At 24.8% G+C, this 18,786-nt stretch overlaps 1 protein-coding gene across 4 annotated transcripts in view; it reads left to right on the forward strand.

Moving 5' to 3' along the window:
- LOC127282983 (metabotropic glutamate receptor 7-like) overlaps positions 1-18,786 on the forward strand; it is a 248,951-nt gene that overhangs the window by 81,520 nt on the left and 148,645 nt on the right. Inside the window, exon 1 of one of the 4 annotated variants that reach the window (XM_051307603.1) lies at positions 4,214-4,414. The exons of the other annotated variants lie outside the window; for them this stretch is intronic. The gene's annotated coding sequence lies outside the window, so the exon portion shown is untranslated. Of the gene's footprint in view, positions 1-4,213; positions 4,415-18,786 lie in introns of those variants that run through there. 4 annotated transcript variants of the gene reach the window in all.

The raw sequence follows: 18,786 nt of genomic DNA on the forward strand, positions 1-18,786 counted from the left end.
GTTAAATTTTTTGAATAGGATTGTTATTGGTGCTTATTAATGTGTAAATTTCAAACAGCCCTCGTCTTCCCTAACCAAATTTTGTTTGGCTGAAACAAAGTTGTAGAGTTATCTCAAGCAAACATTTGGTTAGGCCAACAAAATCATTCGGTTGAACATTTTTAAATTCTAAAATTTTGTTACGAGAACAAAATAATTTGGTTAACACAAAAAAAAAATATTACATTTATTTTATTTCATTAAATTATGAATAAATTAAATTTACAAAAATACTGTTGGTTTGATCAATCAAACATTTCTGTTGTCCTAACAAAAGAATTTAGTTGAGCCAACCAAACATTTTTGTTATGTCAACAAAAAACATTCAACCAAATATTTTTGTTTAAATACCAAAATTGTTTTGTTGGCTCAACCAAATTTTTGTTTGCTGAGACGAAATATTTTTCTAACTTCATTGAACTTCGACAATTTTTTTTTCAGAAATGTGTTTTTTTTAAATTATTTTTTTCATTTTTGAGAATAAATAAAAAAGCAAATTTTAAAGCGAAGCTTCACTGAGAAAAAATATTTAGTGATTGCAACAATATTGTTTGATTAGGCAATTTTGGTTCTTGTAACCAAATTTTGGTTGGCTGAAACAAAGTCGCAGAGTTATCTCAACCAAACATTTGGTTAGGCCAACAAAATTATTTGGTTGAACATTTTTAAATTTCAACCAAAATTCGGTTACGACAACAAAATAGTTTGGTCTAAAAAACCAAATGATCGTTTGTTGTCCTAACCAAAATTTGATAATAAATATAAATAATGAAATAAATAAAAAAGATAAAAAGAAAAGAAATAAGGTAGAATAAAATTTTTAATTTTACAAAAAAAACTGTTTATTTGATCAACCAAACATTTTTGTTGACCTAACAAAAAAAATTTGGTTGAGCTAACCAAACATTTTTGTTATACCAACAAAAAACACTCAACCAAATTTTTTGGTTGACTCAAACAAATAGTTTGGTTGCTTAAATACCAACAAAATTTTTTTGTTGGTCCAACCAAATTTTGGTTACTCTGACTAAACATTTTTCTCAGTGTTGGTTAGATGGTTCATTATAAATTGGCATTATGTATGTTTAGCTTTATCATTCTTAGAAGCTTATATTATATCAGCATATGAATTAGAATTTCTCATTTGTCTATTATTTCACATCTTCAGTGAGCCTCACTTTCTCTTAATCTCATGGAATATATATATATATATATATATTGTTTTGAAATATGTGCCCAACATATCAAATTTGAAGAGACATATTATTGTTATTATAATCCTGTAATATCGCAGTAATATAGAGTGATGCAAATAGCTATCCACACAATGTGGTGCAAATCACTGTAGGTAATGAATATCGCGCACGTTTCCATTCTCGTCGTTTTGATCTGTCCAAAACTTGAATCTCGTGAATATAAACTGAAATCTTGGACCACTCCATTTACATTACTCTGAACAAGTATACCGCTGTTATTAATTACGAAATGTCATTTTCAATAATCTCTAAATGGACATCAGTCGAATATTCAAAGTAAATTATCATTCTAAAATATAGAAGTACATTTATTAATATATCGGAAAATTCAGTATTCTCTGATGCTTGTGAATTTTACAATTAAAAATTTTCATTCTAACTAAATATAATTTATTTGCTTTTTCAATTAATTCTTTATATTTAAATTTATCTAAATTTCTTTTTGTCGTTTAGGGATAAATAATTATTTTTTTGATTAAAATACATTTTTTGTGGCAGGAAAATAATTTTATTTGGCAAAAATTAAAATTTTTATTTATAAATTGTTGGGGGTACAACAAAAATTTTATTTTGGTAAATATAAAAAAATTTTTAATCGTAGGTATTAAATAAATTGTTGGCGGTACAAAAAAAATTTATTTAGCCAAAAGAACATTTTTATTTGTGCGTTAAATAAATTATTGGCGATAGAAAAAAATTTTATTGTCTGAAAGTAAATTTTGGCGCGTACAAATAGAAATTTATTTGTATTAAATAAATTCTTGTTGGTGGAACAAAAATTTTATTTATTAAAAATAAAATTTTTATTTCTATTAAATAAAATTGTTGGGTACAAAAAAATTTTGCCAAAAATAAAAATTTTTCTCTGTATGTATTTATGAATTTTTTGTATTTAATATTAGAAAAAAAGAGGGGAAAAAATGAAATGATAAGGTTGCAAGTGCGGAAACAAAGCCAAACCGCGAGATAAGATTGTGTCAGGTCCATCGCAGGAGGCCATTTTTTAAATTCTCGTAAAACACGATCTTATTCACAATCGTCTTCAGTATTTGATTCCCGCTCTCTTTTTTTTCTTTCCTTTTTTTTTTTGTCTGAGTTATTATTTGGCTCTCATCCAGATGCAGCTTTGGAAAAATGAAAATGCATGTATGATTGAGAAGAAAATAAAATAAGTCATTCCTTTGCCAATCTCATAAAGGTATATACAGGGTGTTCCAAAAGTATGGAAACTTGCAAATATCTCGAAAAGTACGAATTTTTGTAAAAAATGTTCAAGACAAAAGTTGTTCCAAACAAAAAGATGTACATCTTTGAAACAAAAAAATTGGGCCCGGAGCCCAATGTTGGGCCCTACAATGAAAAAAGTGGTTTTCTTAAATGAGACCACTAATTTTCAGTATCAAATTCGTAATCCCCATGAAATTCTGCGTTCAGACATGTGGTATAAGTGCCCAAAATATTGGGCCCAATCCAAGATATTGGGTCCAAAATTTATCAACAGATAAATAAATTTTAAAAAATCGCATCTTGGAGGGATTTTGAGATCACAGGATTAAAAATTGGAAGCTAATTTTCAAATTGGGCATAGAGCCCAATGTAAGATTCCGCCGCTTAATGTGAGGGCCCAATATTTTTGGAATTTGTACCACAAGTCTAAGCCCAGAATTTCAGAACGATTACGAAATGGAAGGAAACTAATTTTTTTACTGTAGGCCTCACATTGGGCTGCATAATATTACATTGGGCTCTGTGCCCAATTTGAAAAATAGCTTTGAATTTCTAATCCTGTGACCCCAAAAACTCCAAAAGATGCGATTTTATAAATTTATTTATTTGTCAAAAAATGTTGAGCCCAATCGCAGACATTGGGCCCAATATTTTTGTCATTTTTACTACAAGTCTAAACCCAGAAATTCATGGGGATTACGAACTTGTTACTGAAAATTAATGGGTTTTATTTAAGACAACTAATTTTTTTACTGTGGGCCTCACATTGAGCGGCGGAATCTTACATTGGGCTCTATGCCCAATTTGAAAATTAGCTTCCAATTTTTAATCCTGTGATCTCAAAATCCCTCCAAGATGCGATTTTTTAAAATTTATTTATCTGTTGATAAATTTTGGACCCAATATCTTGGATTGGGCCCAATATTTTGGGCACTTATACCACATGTCTGAACGCAGAATTTCATGGGGATTACGAATTTGATACTGAAAATTAGTGGTCTCATTTAAGAAAACCACTTTTTTCATTGTAGGGCCCAACATTGGGCTCCGGGCCCAATTTTTTTGTTTCAAAGATGTACATCTTTTTGTTTGGAACAACTTTTGTCTTGAACATTTTTTTACAAAAATTCGTACTTTTCGAGATATTTGCAAGTTTCCATACTTTTGGAACACCTTGTATATAAGAGTTATACTCAAAAAAAAAAAAAAAAAATTATTTCTCTATTATAATTATTTTCTATTAAATTTCGTGCAACAATTTTTTATTTATCCAAAAACAGGATTCAATATATTAAAAATAAATTACAACTAAACCTTTTTATTTACATTATTAATTATAATAATAGAAAAAATATAATATCAAATTTTTAGTATAATTTCTATTTTATAGTAAAGAAAAATTTATTATCTTTGGGAAAAAAAATGGTATATCTTTTTTCGTTTATATTGTGTTTTGACACTAGTTTTATTGTTTTTTTTTTTTTTTTTTTGATGGAGTAGGGAGTGGGGAAAGAATTGTATCTTTTGTCGAGTTTTTCTTGTGAATCGGAAAGATATGAGGTCAGAATGCTCATGCGTTGTGGGATTTGGGTGGTTTCGCGCATCCCGCTTTCTCAAATGTTGACCCTGCGCGTAACTTAGGGATATAAAACGAACAGCATCAGCCGCGAGATTCCAGTTTGTACGCGGTACCGGTTCCGCGGTTTTTCATTCTGCGTGTGATTTTACGTTATGACGGATTTCAAAATTTTAGTGATATGTCTCTTTTTTAATTAACACGAAATTTAAAAAATTAAAAAAAAAAAAAAAAAAAAAATAGAATTAAAAAAAGAAAATTACAGTCACATTGCTCTGCCATTCTTCTAAGATCTTTTGGATTACTCTACACGGATGTATGTTCACACGATGGATTAATTTAATATTGTTGTTTCTTGTTTAGAAGTTTGAAAACAATTTTTTATATAGGATTCGGAGGCGCATGGCTTTTTTAGTGAATTTTTTTTTAAACACATTTTAATTAAAAAAAAAAGTTATAAATAATTTTTTTTTAAATTAGTGTTCTATTTTATATTTTGTTTATAGTAGTTTTTTTTTTAATTTGAGCAAAAATGCGGAAATATTTATTCCACAGGACGTATACTTTTTTATCATATACAAAGTTTTATCGTAACATGTGAATTGGCCATGAAAAGTATAGATGTATAATAAACAGTCATTATTATGATTGTAAGTTGATAATAATTTTTAAATTTTTAAATTTTTTAAATAGCAAAAAGAACAAAATTAGAATTTTTTAAATAAAAAAAGTAATTCTAATGAAAAATATATTAGCTAATTTTAAAAAAAAAACTTAGTATAATTCCTCTTATTTCGAGAGGATTATTATTTGTTTACAAATATATTTTTACATTTTGGTTTTAGATTTTTTTTTTAATGTCTTTCTGCATTGGAGTAGTTAGAAATTCAACACAAAACATTTCAGAGGCGTTGCACTCGCTTCAGTGATTTTTTAACATTCGGTATCTTTTAGAAGAAAACTTTTCCTTCCACATTTCAACGAGAAAGAGCGAGAAAGAACGATATATATATATATATATATATATAGAGTGAGAGAGTCGTCTCTCAAAGAACTTGCATTGGAGTGGCATTACTTTGATTTCTCATCTTAAGCATGAGATTATCAAGACCCGAACTTTTTCGATTTACTTGAAATTTAATTAAAATAATAACTTTATAATTTTTTTCTCAACTTTTATCACTTCAATATGAATGAGATTTAGTTCACATTTTTTTTTTTTATAATAAAAAAATATTTATCTAATAATCTAATTATAATCTAAACTATAATAATAATCTAATCAGGTTAATTTTAATATAATAATCTTTTTATATAAAACTATTATGATTTTATTATTATTTATTTAATTAATTATTTTATTTATTTAGAAAATAGATTATTTAATTTATATAATTATTATGAATGTTTGATTATAAATGTTAATTTTATAATTTTTTTTTACTGAAAATTTCACAATTATATAAAAAAAAAATTTAATAAATAATTTATCTTATTTGAATATTCAGAAAGCAAGCCTTTGCCACCTAGACTCTGACATCAACGCAGCATGTGTTTGGTTTTCGTAAAATAAAAAATGAAAATAAAATAGAAAAGATCTTCTTGAATAAAATCTTATCTTTCTCTGTCTCTATAATCTCGGATTTATATGTAAGCCTTGCATTGCATTTTCCGGTTCAGGGAATTAAGTAAAGATAGGATTTAATTTTGTCGAGTAGGAAAGTAAAAAGATATATTTTACTCAATATGATATTAAATATATATATATATATATTTTAATATTAAATTTAAAAAACTAGGCCGGGAGACATTTTAACATTTAGTAAGTTTTTAAAGTGCAGCTTTTAAGCCTTTTAAAGTAATTTATATTTTGTACATACATGAGTGGTTTCAATATATATATATATATATATATATATATATATATATATTCTCCTCTAAAAAATACAGATCTGCCCAATAAAGTGACATCTACAAGTCACTTAAGATCAGTGCCCCTTGCAAAAATACATACATAAAAATTTATCTCGCAGAATATAATGTTTAATTGAGAAAAAAAAATATCAATGACATATAAAGCCAACAAAAATGTAAATGAAAAAGAAAAAGTAGAATCGAAAAAATAATTAAAACTCTGGTAATAAAGGAGAAATCAAAATAAAATATCGGGCGCGGTAATTGGAATACAATTTATTATATCTTATTTTGTTTATAAATTATAAAAGTAAAATTTCTAATTGAAATTTAAATTATGTGTTTTTTTTCTTTTTTTTTTTGGTTGAATTTATTTTATTTAATTACAATGAATTATTAAAAAAAATTTTTTTTGAATTATTTATAATTATATGATTATTATATTTATTATAATATGACATAATTGTGTTTATTTGGTTATTTTAGTAATTGAAGGAACAATGTTTTGTTTATTAATTGAAGGTAGGACACGCTGTTTGAAGTCAGAGTTTAATAATTAATGCCTGATTAAATTCCTGATGAGCGTTGACCTAAGCAGGATTGGTTATTTATAAGTAGCTGGAAAGCCTTTAGGAAAGGATTAACTAAAGTCCCTCAAAATTTTTTATGAAAAATATTGAAAAAATATTTCATAAACACTATAAAAATAGATAATAATATTATTAATTTATATAATAATTATAATAACACTGTTTTTATTCATTATATTCTTTTAGATTAATTAAATAATATTTTACAAAAATATTTTAATAAATAAATATTTTATTAAAAATGTATTTTAGTAAACAATATATTATTTATAAAAATATTTTTGAAAAACTATATACATATATTGAGATTATCATTTTTCTCGGGGAAGGGGGTAAATTTATACAATATTTTCCATTCTATGTTTTTCTAAAAAAAAAAAAAACCTTATTGTGTAACTTTTATAGAAAAACACTTTCATTGTCATAAAAAAAAGATGATACTTGAGGAAAGTGCGGTTGGACATAAAATTTTTTACCTCAAGTATACGCTTTATAGGCATATTTCTGATTGCGAAGCACGCATCGTATATCAAAAAGAATGTCTCCTTTATAAAACGACACAATTTGCTTTTAGTAATGGAGAAAACTAAAAAGGTTTTTTTTTAAAAAAAGTATGACTTGTTAATTTTTATTTATTTCTCATATTATTCGTGTATTAGTTTGCTTTTCTCACTTGTATTCACTCTTTTTACTTTTTTTTCGTCTTCCTTTTCTTCTTCTTCTTCTTATAATTATAATTATTATAATTTTTATTATTGTAATTATAATGATAATAATAATAATAATATAATAATAATTATTATTATTTTTCCTCCCTTCAATTGAAAATACAATCGATGACATTTAAAATACAAAAATATTTTCAATGGCAGTTGAAATTAATAGTGAATTCCAAAAATAATATTTCTAGTTAGTAGTAGATTCAATTAATGACAGTTCTCGTTTATGGTGGCTTCAATTAATTCATTGCAATTAAAAATCGATAAGTTAAAATAGTGATTGTATATTATAATTTAAATTAATTTTTCGAATAATGGTATTTTATAATTTTTTATATTAATTATTAATATTAATTAAATAAGTAAAAATTAATTATTATATTAATTATTATTAGTATAGATTTTTTTTAAACATAGAAAATTTTTAGTTAAGTAATGTACTATAGATACAGTAAGGAGAATTTCTTGAATTCACGCATGTATGTGGATAATTTTAGTAATGTTTGGATTATCTGTCCAAATGGAAATATATAACAGATATTATAGAGTTTGCAAATATAAGTTCAAAGTAATATATCATATTAAGCTATCTAAATATTCCTTAATATTTATAGTATGCACTCAATTTAACTTTGTCTTAACTCTTTAAACTGACCTATGAACGTGTCCTTTGCACTCACTGCTTTATTTGTAGTTCATGATTTACTATATATATATATATGTTTTCTGATATATAGAGATTTTATGGAATTTTATATTCGTATATAAAACGAAATAAAAATAAAAAACTTAAAAAAATTTCTGTTTTCAACATTTTTTTTTGTGCCAAAAATAGAAAATGCAAAAACAAGAAAAGGGTTAATTTACATTTATTTAATTCAATGAATCAAATAGAAAATTTTTTTGTATTTTATTTTTCGTATATCCCAGGTAGAAAATTAACATTACTAACGTTACTAATGTTACTAACGTTAGTACATATAAAAAAATTAAGAAAATGTTTCTAAATTGTATTTTTGCAGAAACTTGTCGAAAATCGACCACTAGGAAGTATTTAATGTTCTTACCCGCACTTTTTATAATTTTCATTTCTATTATCATTTCCACTTTTTTATTTTCATTACCGTTTCCACTTTCACTTTTTCTAATTTTTATTCCCACTTCCCTTTTTCTAATTTTCATTCCCACTTCTACTCCCATTTTTTCCACTTCTAATTTTCATTAGCTGTTGCCATTTCGACTAAAACTCTTTCTAATTTCCATTTACACAACCATTTCCACTTTTTTTAATTACCATGGATGGAAATTAGAATAAGTGAAAGTGATAATGAAAATTTAAAACATTAGGAATGGAAGTGGGAGTGAAAATATAAAAAAGTTGTAATGAAAATAAAAAAGTAAAAGATGAAATGGGAATGAAAATTGGAACAAGTGGAAGTGAAAGTGTGAATGAGAATTAGAAAAAGTGGTAGTGGCAATGAATATAAAAACCTGGAAGTGGAAATAGGAATGGGAATGAAAATTAGAAAAAGTGGAAGTGGCAATGAATATAAAAAAGTGGAAGTGAAAATGGGAATGAAAATTAGAAAAAGTGGAAGTGAAGTGGGAATGAGAATTAGAAAGAGTAGAAGTGAGAATGGAAGTACGAATGAGAATTAGAAAAAGAATAAGTGGAAATGGGAATGAAAATAATAAAAAGTTTAAGTGGAAGTGAAAGTGGTAATGGGAAAGTAGTGGCAAAGTTTCTGTGAAAATATATTTTAGAAACTCTTAATTTTTTTATAGGTACTAACGTTAGTAATATTAGTAATGTCAGTAACATTAGTAACGTTAATTTTTTCACCTGGGATACATTATTGCCAATAATTAAAAGAATATTCATAGCAATTTGTAAGATTTTCAATTTTTTTTTTATTATTGGAAAAATAAACCGGAAAATGCGCTATTTCTATCTTTTTATAACCTTAACGGGGTTACACATATAAAAATGGCGAGAAATGTACGCATTGATTGAAAAAAAAAGATTTAAGTGCCTCTCATGATATTTATGGGACAAGAGATTGAAACGAGACTAAAGTGCAAACAATTTTTTTTTTATTTCCAAGTTTTCATTTATTGTCACAAACGAAGGATTTTTTTGTTTTTTTTAATAATTTTTTTTTTTTTTGGTAATTTAGTTGAAATAATATTAGAAGAAGTATTTACCGAAACCTCAAAACTTTGTTCACTGTAAATTAAAGTTGGAATTAACTTGGTTTTAACAAAGTCATAAAGTTGAATCACTTAATTGTACCACTCGTGACAATTGGCGCGCAACGTTAAATATATGTTAGGTTAAAGTCGTGAATTGACAATTTAATTTATTGAAACGTTTCTAGAGTTGTAGGAGAATTGAAAATACAATTTCTTGCGTATAGTCGCGAATATAAATTAACACTTTTTAAATAATTGCGTAAACTTTTTTAAAATTATTTGAAATAATTTTTCTATTTGTGAAATTTTTTTTTTCAAACTGAATAAAAAAAAATTTATTGCAAATAATAGATTTTACTAATATATGGAAAATCGATGAAGAAAATAGTTAAAATATTATTTGTGGTAACGTTGTGTAAGAGGAAGTATAGCATTTTTATATATTAAGTTTAGGACACCTATAGGTAAAGATAACCCACGTAAATGTTAGACTGAAACGACCTGATTTCCGTGACATCGTAAAAAGATGTAGTCACATCCCAACCATATTTCCACTTTTCATGTGCATTAAAAATAAAACCATTTTGATATTCGAAAAATCATTAATTAACAATAAAATTATTGAAAATTATAAAATTTATTATTTTATACTGAAAAAAATATTTATTTGATTCAAATAATCGATTACTTGACTATTAACAAATAAATATTTATAAAATAATGTTTGTAACTAAATAATTGAATTAAATAAACAGTATATTTGAAAGAATAATTTCTGTATTTGAAACTTATTTAAAATACTTATTAAAATACTTTTTCAAATACTTATTAAAATTATTTAAAAATATTTATTTGATAATAGTCGAGTAACCGATTATTTGAATCTAATAATTTTTTTTTTTAATTATCGACAATTATAATAGTACACTGAGAAAAAAAGTTTGAGCTGACAACCAAATATTTCATTCAATATATGTGCAACTAAAATTTTTTGGTTGACACAACTAAACTTTAGTTGACAACAACCAAAGTTTGTTTCAGACGACTAAATAAGAAAATGAAAAAGAATTTGGTAGTCTCAACCAAACTTTGGTTGATGTCAACTAAAGTTTAGTTGTGTCAACCAAAAAATTTTAGTTGCACATATATTAAATGAAATATTTGGTTGTCAGTGTAATGTTTTTAATATTTGTTAACGTTCAAATAATATTAATCCTGATATCTTTTTTTTTTTTGCTTTATATAGGGGAGTACTTTATTTTTATTTTTTAATGGACATACTCTGAGACAAATATATACACTGAGAAAACGATATGTTTGATTCAAACATAATATGTTTAACCCAAACTTAAAATAGCTTTGTTATACAGTCAAACATATTTATGTCTAAATTAAATATATTCTCTGGTTGGTTCAATGTGAAAATATATTTAATTTAAACATAAATTATGGTTAATTTCAATTTATTCATAATAAATTTTTAAGTTTAAATCAAACATAAAAATTGTAAACATATTTTCAGTTTAAGCCAAACAGAAAATATGTTTGAATCAAACATAATTATTCAAACAAATAATAATTTTAAGCCAAAGTAGAAAATATTTTCTATATATTAAAATTAAACATAAAAACTGTGTTGGGTTAAACAAAAACTTTTAAACTGATCTTTATATTTGAAACAAATAATTCTTTTTCTCAGTGTACGTTTATTTAACTAATACATTATATTTGGTTGAAATAAAACATTTCTCTGGGTGTATAACATTTTTTGACCTGAAAGTTTTCATATTCATGAATTTTTTTTTCTTTATCAAATCAATAGAAGAAAAAAATTGTGTAGTCATGAAAATTTATTTTTATTTTCTCTGTGATATCGTATAGAGAGGACAATTAATTTTTCTCTTTTCTTTCTTTTTTTTTTTTTTTTTTGAAACTTAAAATACTTTTCCAGTAGTATGTAGTAAGAGAATTTGAAATTCCACACAAGAGGTTGATCGATCGTTGTGATTAGGCAAGCGCATAGCATTGGATAGGAAACTCCCGTGACAGAAATTACAAAACTTTTGCTTCGTAAAATTCAATTCCACATGGAGAAAAACAGTTTGTTGATCGATTCAAGGAATTTTGTTATCTGCCAAAGAAACATGTTTTTTGTTCAGTCATGCAAAAACTGACTTTTGCTAAACCAATTTCAATTGATGCAAATAGTTTAAATTTTTTTCCAATTTTTTTTTTCAATACACTGAAAAATTATTTATTTGATTTAAATAAACTGTTACTTGATTATTATCAAATAATTATTTATTTGTATCAAATAATAATTATTTGGGATTAATTGGGATTAATTTAAAAATTAAAAAAAATTAATTTAAAAAGTTAAAAGAAAATAGTTGAATATTTTTTGTAATTTTAGTAAAAAAAAAAAAATGGAACATTGTAATTGATTTAAACTTGCAAATTGGAGTTTCGACGTAACTAGTCAAATTGTAGGTTCTGTATAGAGGTTAGCTGATGATTTTATTTATTTACTCAAAGCGAATCAAATTGAATTTATATGTGATATGGTTATTGAAAATGGAACTGGAGACAGAGTTATGCGGAATTCATTCGTAGCATAGTGGAATACAAAAGAGGATTTGAATTGTTATACTTATCACGCAAAACGGATGTTCGCGGCAATGAGGCGTTTATATTATTTTCAATAAATCGGTTTCAGTCAAATAAAAAAAAAAAAAATTTTTTATTCATTTTTAACATACAGGAAGAACATTCTTCTATTCTTATCAAATATATTTTTATTTGAATTAAATGAAATTATTGTCTTAGAGCTAGATTAATTTTTGTTTCATAAAAAATTTATTTTACAAAAAAAATAATTTTATTTAAAACAAATATATTTATATTGAAAACAAAAATATAGTTTTAGAATAAATATAGTTATTTAAAGTAAATATATAGTTATATCTAGTTCTAAGACATTATTTTTTTCAAAAGATATATAGTTTCATTTATTATTAAAAAAAGAAGAAAATAAAATCCTTCTTTGTCATAAGATTCTTGAAAAGTTTTCTGCATTATGCAAATATTCATTCGTTTACTTGCGAACAGGAACATTAAAAGCAGCTTAGAGATTTTTGATATTCTTCGGGAATAAAATAAAAAGTGCATCGAAACATTAATTTTTTTTTTAAATTATAGGAGAGAAAAAAGAGAAGTCTTAAAATCTAAAAAATAAAATTTTATATATTTTTTTTTGTTTGTTTCACATGCACGCTTTATTAATCCCATTATACAAAAATTGAACACATTAAATTTGACGTAAAATTGTATTGTTCCTTAAACGATCGTATTGATCACTACTCGTGTGTTGAAATGTTTTCTGAATATATATTGGGAAAATTGATATTTATTTTCAATATGCAGTAAATGTAACTCAGTTTTTTTTTAGAGAGAGAGAATAATAAACGCGACGACATAAAAATAAAATAAAAATGAAAGCAAAAAAAAAAAAAAAAAGAAAAATAAATAGAGTATAAATAATAATAATACTTCTTGGTATAACATAAGTACATGATTTAATTTTGGAGCAATTGGGATTTGATTAAATCTAAAGTCATGTATGGAATTTATAATTGTATCCAGTTGAACGCGTTCCAACATGAGGTCACGTTTATTGGACCTCGCAACAATATATAAGTGTTCATATTCTTCAAATAATCAATTTTAGTAGCATGTATTTATTATTATTCTGTATACCTTTGTGTCGAAATAGAAAAATCAACAAAAATAAGCGGAAATTTTGTAATGTTTGTTTGAAAATTATGATAATTTGTTGTTTCAAAATGAGAATTTAATCAGTATTATTATTTTTGTCAGTTTTTGATTAAAAGCGAGAAATATTCGTGGAATATCCTTTTAGAATATTAGATAACCAATAAAATAACTATACAAAATAAAAAAAATTATACAAAATAAACACGGAAAAAAGATTTAACTCTGAAACAGTGAAAATTTTCACTAGAATAGAAAAAGTTTTAATTGTTTTAATTAAATCTTTCACTATTTTAGTGAAACCTTTCGTTGTTCCGAATAAAGATTTTTTTTCCATGAAATAAAAAATTTATACAAATTAAAATAAAAAAATTATATAAAACAAAATAAAAATTTATACAAAATAAAACAAAAATTATACAAAATTTTTCATATAGTTTGTGAACAATGAATAAAGATAATGAGAACATGAGGATATAATTTATTGAAAGTAGATAACTGTTGTTTATCAACTCGTAAATATAAACTGCTTTTACATGCGTACATAAAATAGTTTTACTGAATGTTACTTTATTGGCGGCTCGTGCTACAATAAACCTCATGTATAAACATCTAGAAAATAGTTTCTTTGGTTCAAAGAAAATTTAAAAATTCACTAAAAAATTTTAAATTAAAAGAAATTTTTGCAATTTATTTATTTTTTTTTTAAACAAAATGCATCCTTTTTGGAAATTAAATAAAATTTTAAATAAATAAAAAGACAACATAAAAATTTTTTTTTCTGGATTTATATTTAGAGCCAACATGTGTGTCAATGTGAAAAAAAAAAGTTTTTCTTTTTTGTTCTGATGCTTCAAAAGAACTTTTATATCCTGTCGTAGTTAAACGATCTGTTGCCGTAGGCTCTTGCAAAGGGATTTATTATTATGGATCCCTGCCAAAAGGTTTCGAGAATCGTTAGTCAAATAGCTTATCCCCATGTAATTGACGTCTTACTATAGAGGATCACATCCCAATGTATATATACAGGTTTACCAAAAATTTCATCCATTTTTGTCCCACAAAAAAAAAATTATTATTTCTCATTATTTTTTATTTTTAATATTTTTATTTATTTTTTTTTAGGATTTCGTGGCTCAGGCCCTAAAGCTTTATTAACTATTACCATACTAACCGTTTCCATGACAACCGATACCATAGCAACCGTTTCCATGGTTGGAAATTTCAATTTCAATTTTCAATTTCAATTTCCATGGGAAAAAATTTCAATTTTATGAGTAGAAAAAAATATTTAAAAAAAACTTATTTTACTAATAGCAAAAAATTTAACTAATTTAGTAATAATTAAACTTTAATTTAAAATAATTTATTAACATTGTTATACTAATTTGCTAATTTGAATAGTCAATAATGAGAATATAAGTGAAATTTTTCTGAAAATCCATTTGTCTGGCACCACTATTTTTCTGCAATTAATTGTAAGATAAATTCAAAATTGATTCTCCGAACTCTGGCGAGAGGGTAATTTATATCTAGATATAAATATTTTTTTCTCTCCTCCTTTATCTTTTTCCATTTTAATTTTAGATTGTAAAGAATAATTTGCCGAATGAAGTTGGACGTGAGAATTTGTTGATCCCATGAGTGCGAAAATCATTTTTCAAAAGTAAAATAGAGAAGAGAAAATTTCGCAATGGTGCTTGTTCATCTTGTCTAAAAGTTATCCGTATATATAGTTCAAAGCAACGTCTTTGCAATTAATACTCCTTGGCATACTCTCGGACCATTCTTGAGACACTATCGATCACAAAGTGGAATTTTCGCATTGGATACAGAATATCACTTTAGATTACTTTTACGATCGTTTTGTGTTATAATTTAGCTTTCGCTTGCGATTTATTTATGATGTTGTTCGTGTGTGATAAATTTATTTTTGTAATTTTTTTTTTAATGTAAAATTTTTCATTCATAAATAAATGACAATTGGAAATTTTAGATGAGAAAATCTCAGGTTTGAGATGAGAAATTTCTCAGTAGTAAAAGTGAATTTTAGTCAGACGAAATGTTTATGTAAATTTTTTAGTAATAGTAAAAAAAAATCGAAAGAATCATAAACTTAGAAAATTTGTGTAATTTTCGTTTCAGTAGTTAATGTAATTTTTAGTCAGCCGAACTTTTTTTTAGATTTGTTTGCAGTAGTAAATACCAGTTATAGTCAGACAAAGTAGAATGAAAAAAATTTATTTGATTTATTAATCAATTAATTTCTGTATTTGAAAAAAATACAATTTAATTGTTGCAAATAAAATGTATTTAACTTAATACAAATAAATATTTATTTAATAATAGTCAAGTAATTATTATTAATTAATAATTTGATTATTTGAATCAAATATTTTTTTGTAGTTTATTGTATACACAGAGAAAAAAGAATTGTTAATATAGAACTAACAAATTTACTTTGCTTTTGTAACAAATTTTTTGTTGGCAGAACAAAACCAATTTAGAATTTTGTTCCAACAACAAACTGAATAATTGAGACAGCAGAAAAATTTGTTATTGTAACAAATAATTTTTGTTGGTTCTATATTAACAATTCTTTAGTAGATACAACAATTCCTTTTTCTCCGTGTAGTCTTTCAAAACTATTTTTCATTTTCCCCACAGTAGTAAAGGTGAGTTTCAGTCAGACTCAAATTCTTTGATTTTTTTCATTAGTAGTAAAAGTCATTTTTAGTCAGACGAAGCATTAATTTCTGTAAATTTTTAGTGTCAGTAAAAAAGTTTGTCTACAGGTTGTAAAAGCGAATTCAGTTAGAACGATTTTTCATAATTTGGTAAAATAATTTTTTTATTTTTTGTATATAGTAGCTAATTTTTTTTTCAAGAAAGATTTTAAAGTGTTTCGATAATTTTAAATATTTCGCAAGGATATGAGACATGATTAATTTCCACCTTTACATTAATCAACTTTTTTTTCCCCGTTCTTATATAGACGCTTTTCATTTTCAATGAGGAAATAGAATGGAGTTCTTTACGAAATAAAAAAAAAAATGATTCTATTGGAACTTCAGTGCAATTATTAATTGAGTTGGTTCGGAAGGTATATGTATAAAAGACGGAGATAAAGACTTTCTTTTCAGGAAACACGCTGACTGATGGTTAATTATTTTCTTAAAATTGAATGGCTGTCAGATACTTTTATCATGATGTGTTCAATTAGCGATGAGTGTATCTTAATTTATCAAGTAAATCTCTTTAAAGTTTTCTTGTTATAACTGCAATTCATTTTTTTTTTCTTATAAAAATTTATTTTTGAAAAATAAAATCATTGATTTTTGTTTTTTTTTTTCTCTTTTATTTATAATCTTGTATCATTGTTAATGAAAGACATGTTTTTAAGACACAAGAAAAAGGAACTTTCTCTCGATCGTATATACTTTTGCTGACCAAAGTTTACTTTAAGAGGAAAAGAAGACCTTAGTTGCTAGTTAGGTTCTCAAGTTAATTCGAACAAATTGGAAACTTTCTTGCAATTGTCAGTGATACAAAAAAAAAGTTCTTTTAAAATAAAAAATTTGGTAGATATCTTTTTCTATTAATTTTTTTTAAAAATTTTTTATTGAAATTAGTAAAAATTTATTTCCCCTTTTTCAGAAATTATAATATGTAAAATTTTATTATTACCTTTTTCTGAATTAATACCTATATTATTGTAATTATATATTTGATTAAAAATTTTCATTTATGAATTTGATAATTTAATATATAATATATTAATATCCATAATTTTGGTTCAGAGAAATTCTATTTTCTGATAAGGACACTACAATCGAATTAATTAATTACATGCTTATCCATTCATTATATGGATCCATTTATGAAAATATCTGTACTTCATTATGCGCCTAATTAAACAAATATTTAATTAGATCCTAATAGATAGATTACTCTGATGAACGCAATCATGCTTACGCATATATATTAATATTATTCCCATATTGCGAGAATTTTTCTAATATATATATATATATTATTATATATAATTAATATTATATATAAAAATATTATATATAATATTTGAATATTTTTTAGTTTTTTTTTTTAACTTTTCGTGAATTAAAACAAGAAAAAAAAACCTTAAAGAATAATTTTGCATATCATTAGGAAAAAAAGGGGGGGGAGAAATATTTGCAAAAATGAGAGTTACTTTACTTCATTTAAATGTCCATTACATGTAAATTTTGCGAGATATGTAAACATTATTCATTCTTAAAATATTCATGCGTTTTAAAAAACATGGTCTTAGTAATTCGATGGAAAACTTTCTTGGCATGATAAGATGAAAAGTTTTCTGGCAGCCAGCATAATTGCTATCAACTCCCTTACTGATTTTCAATCGTTTCGAATCAAGTCAATTGAAATTCACAATATGCCACTGTCTACTTGAATATCTTTTTGTTACTATAATTTTTAAAAATTGACAATTCTTTTATTCTATTATTTTTTAGTGATTTAAAATAATTTTTATTTATAAAATATTTTTTGATAATAGAAATTATTTACATTAAAAATTTTTTTTTTTTCAAAATGCTTCTCTCTAATTTTTTGAAATAAAATAATAATTAAAATTAATTCAAATATGTTATAAAGGATTTTGTTAGGCATAAATTCGTGATCTATACATTCATTTATATTTGAATTATCAATATTTTCGTTAAATATTAAATGAAATACACCAACAATATGAAATTATATTTTTTTGTTTTGTTTTTTTTTCAATTGAATTTTTCCAATCGCACCAATATATCTCGTGGATTTTATTTTAGCATTCGTTACGCCAATCAACGCGGCAGATTGGGTAGCGGATATTGTAAATTCAACTGAAACAGTGGGCACGTGCTAATACAAATTCTCCTTTCGAAACTAGCAATTGTTCATCTGCTGTGTTCTCTGGACCTAAAATTAAAATGAAAATAACGAAATTGTTCATCAAATATTGTTAATCCATCAATCGGCAATTATTTACCAATGTCCCAAATAGATACATATATATACGCGAGGAATTATTATTGATCGTCACTCTTTCTACTTGCCTATTACAAATAATCCCAGGTGAAAAAATTAACGTTACTAACGTTACTAATGTTACTAACATTACTAATGTTACTAAAGTTAGTACCTATAAAAAAATTAAGAGTTTCTAAAATATATTTTCACAGAAACTTTGACACTACTTTCCCATTACCACTTTCACTTCCACTTAAACTTTTTCTAATTCTCATTCGCACTTGCATTCTCACTTCTACTGTTTCTAATTCTCATTCCCACATCACTTCCACTTTTTCTAATTTTCATTCCCATTCCTATTTCCACTTCCAGTTTTTTATATTCATTGCCACTACCACTTTTTCTAATTCTCATTCCCACTTTCACTTCCACTTTCACTTGTTCCAATTTTCATTCCCATTTTCACTTCCACTTTTTCTAATTTTCATTCT

This window comes from Leptopilina boulardi, unplaced genomic scaffold (assembly GCF_019393585.1).
Source record: "Leptopilina boulardi isolate dan_hultmark-lab unplaced genomic scaffold, ZJU_Lbou_2.1 LbouV2_303, whole genome shotgun sequence".
NCBI lineage: Eukaryota > Metazoa > Arthropoda > Insecta > Hymenoptera > Figitidae > Leptopilina > Leptopilina boulardi.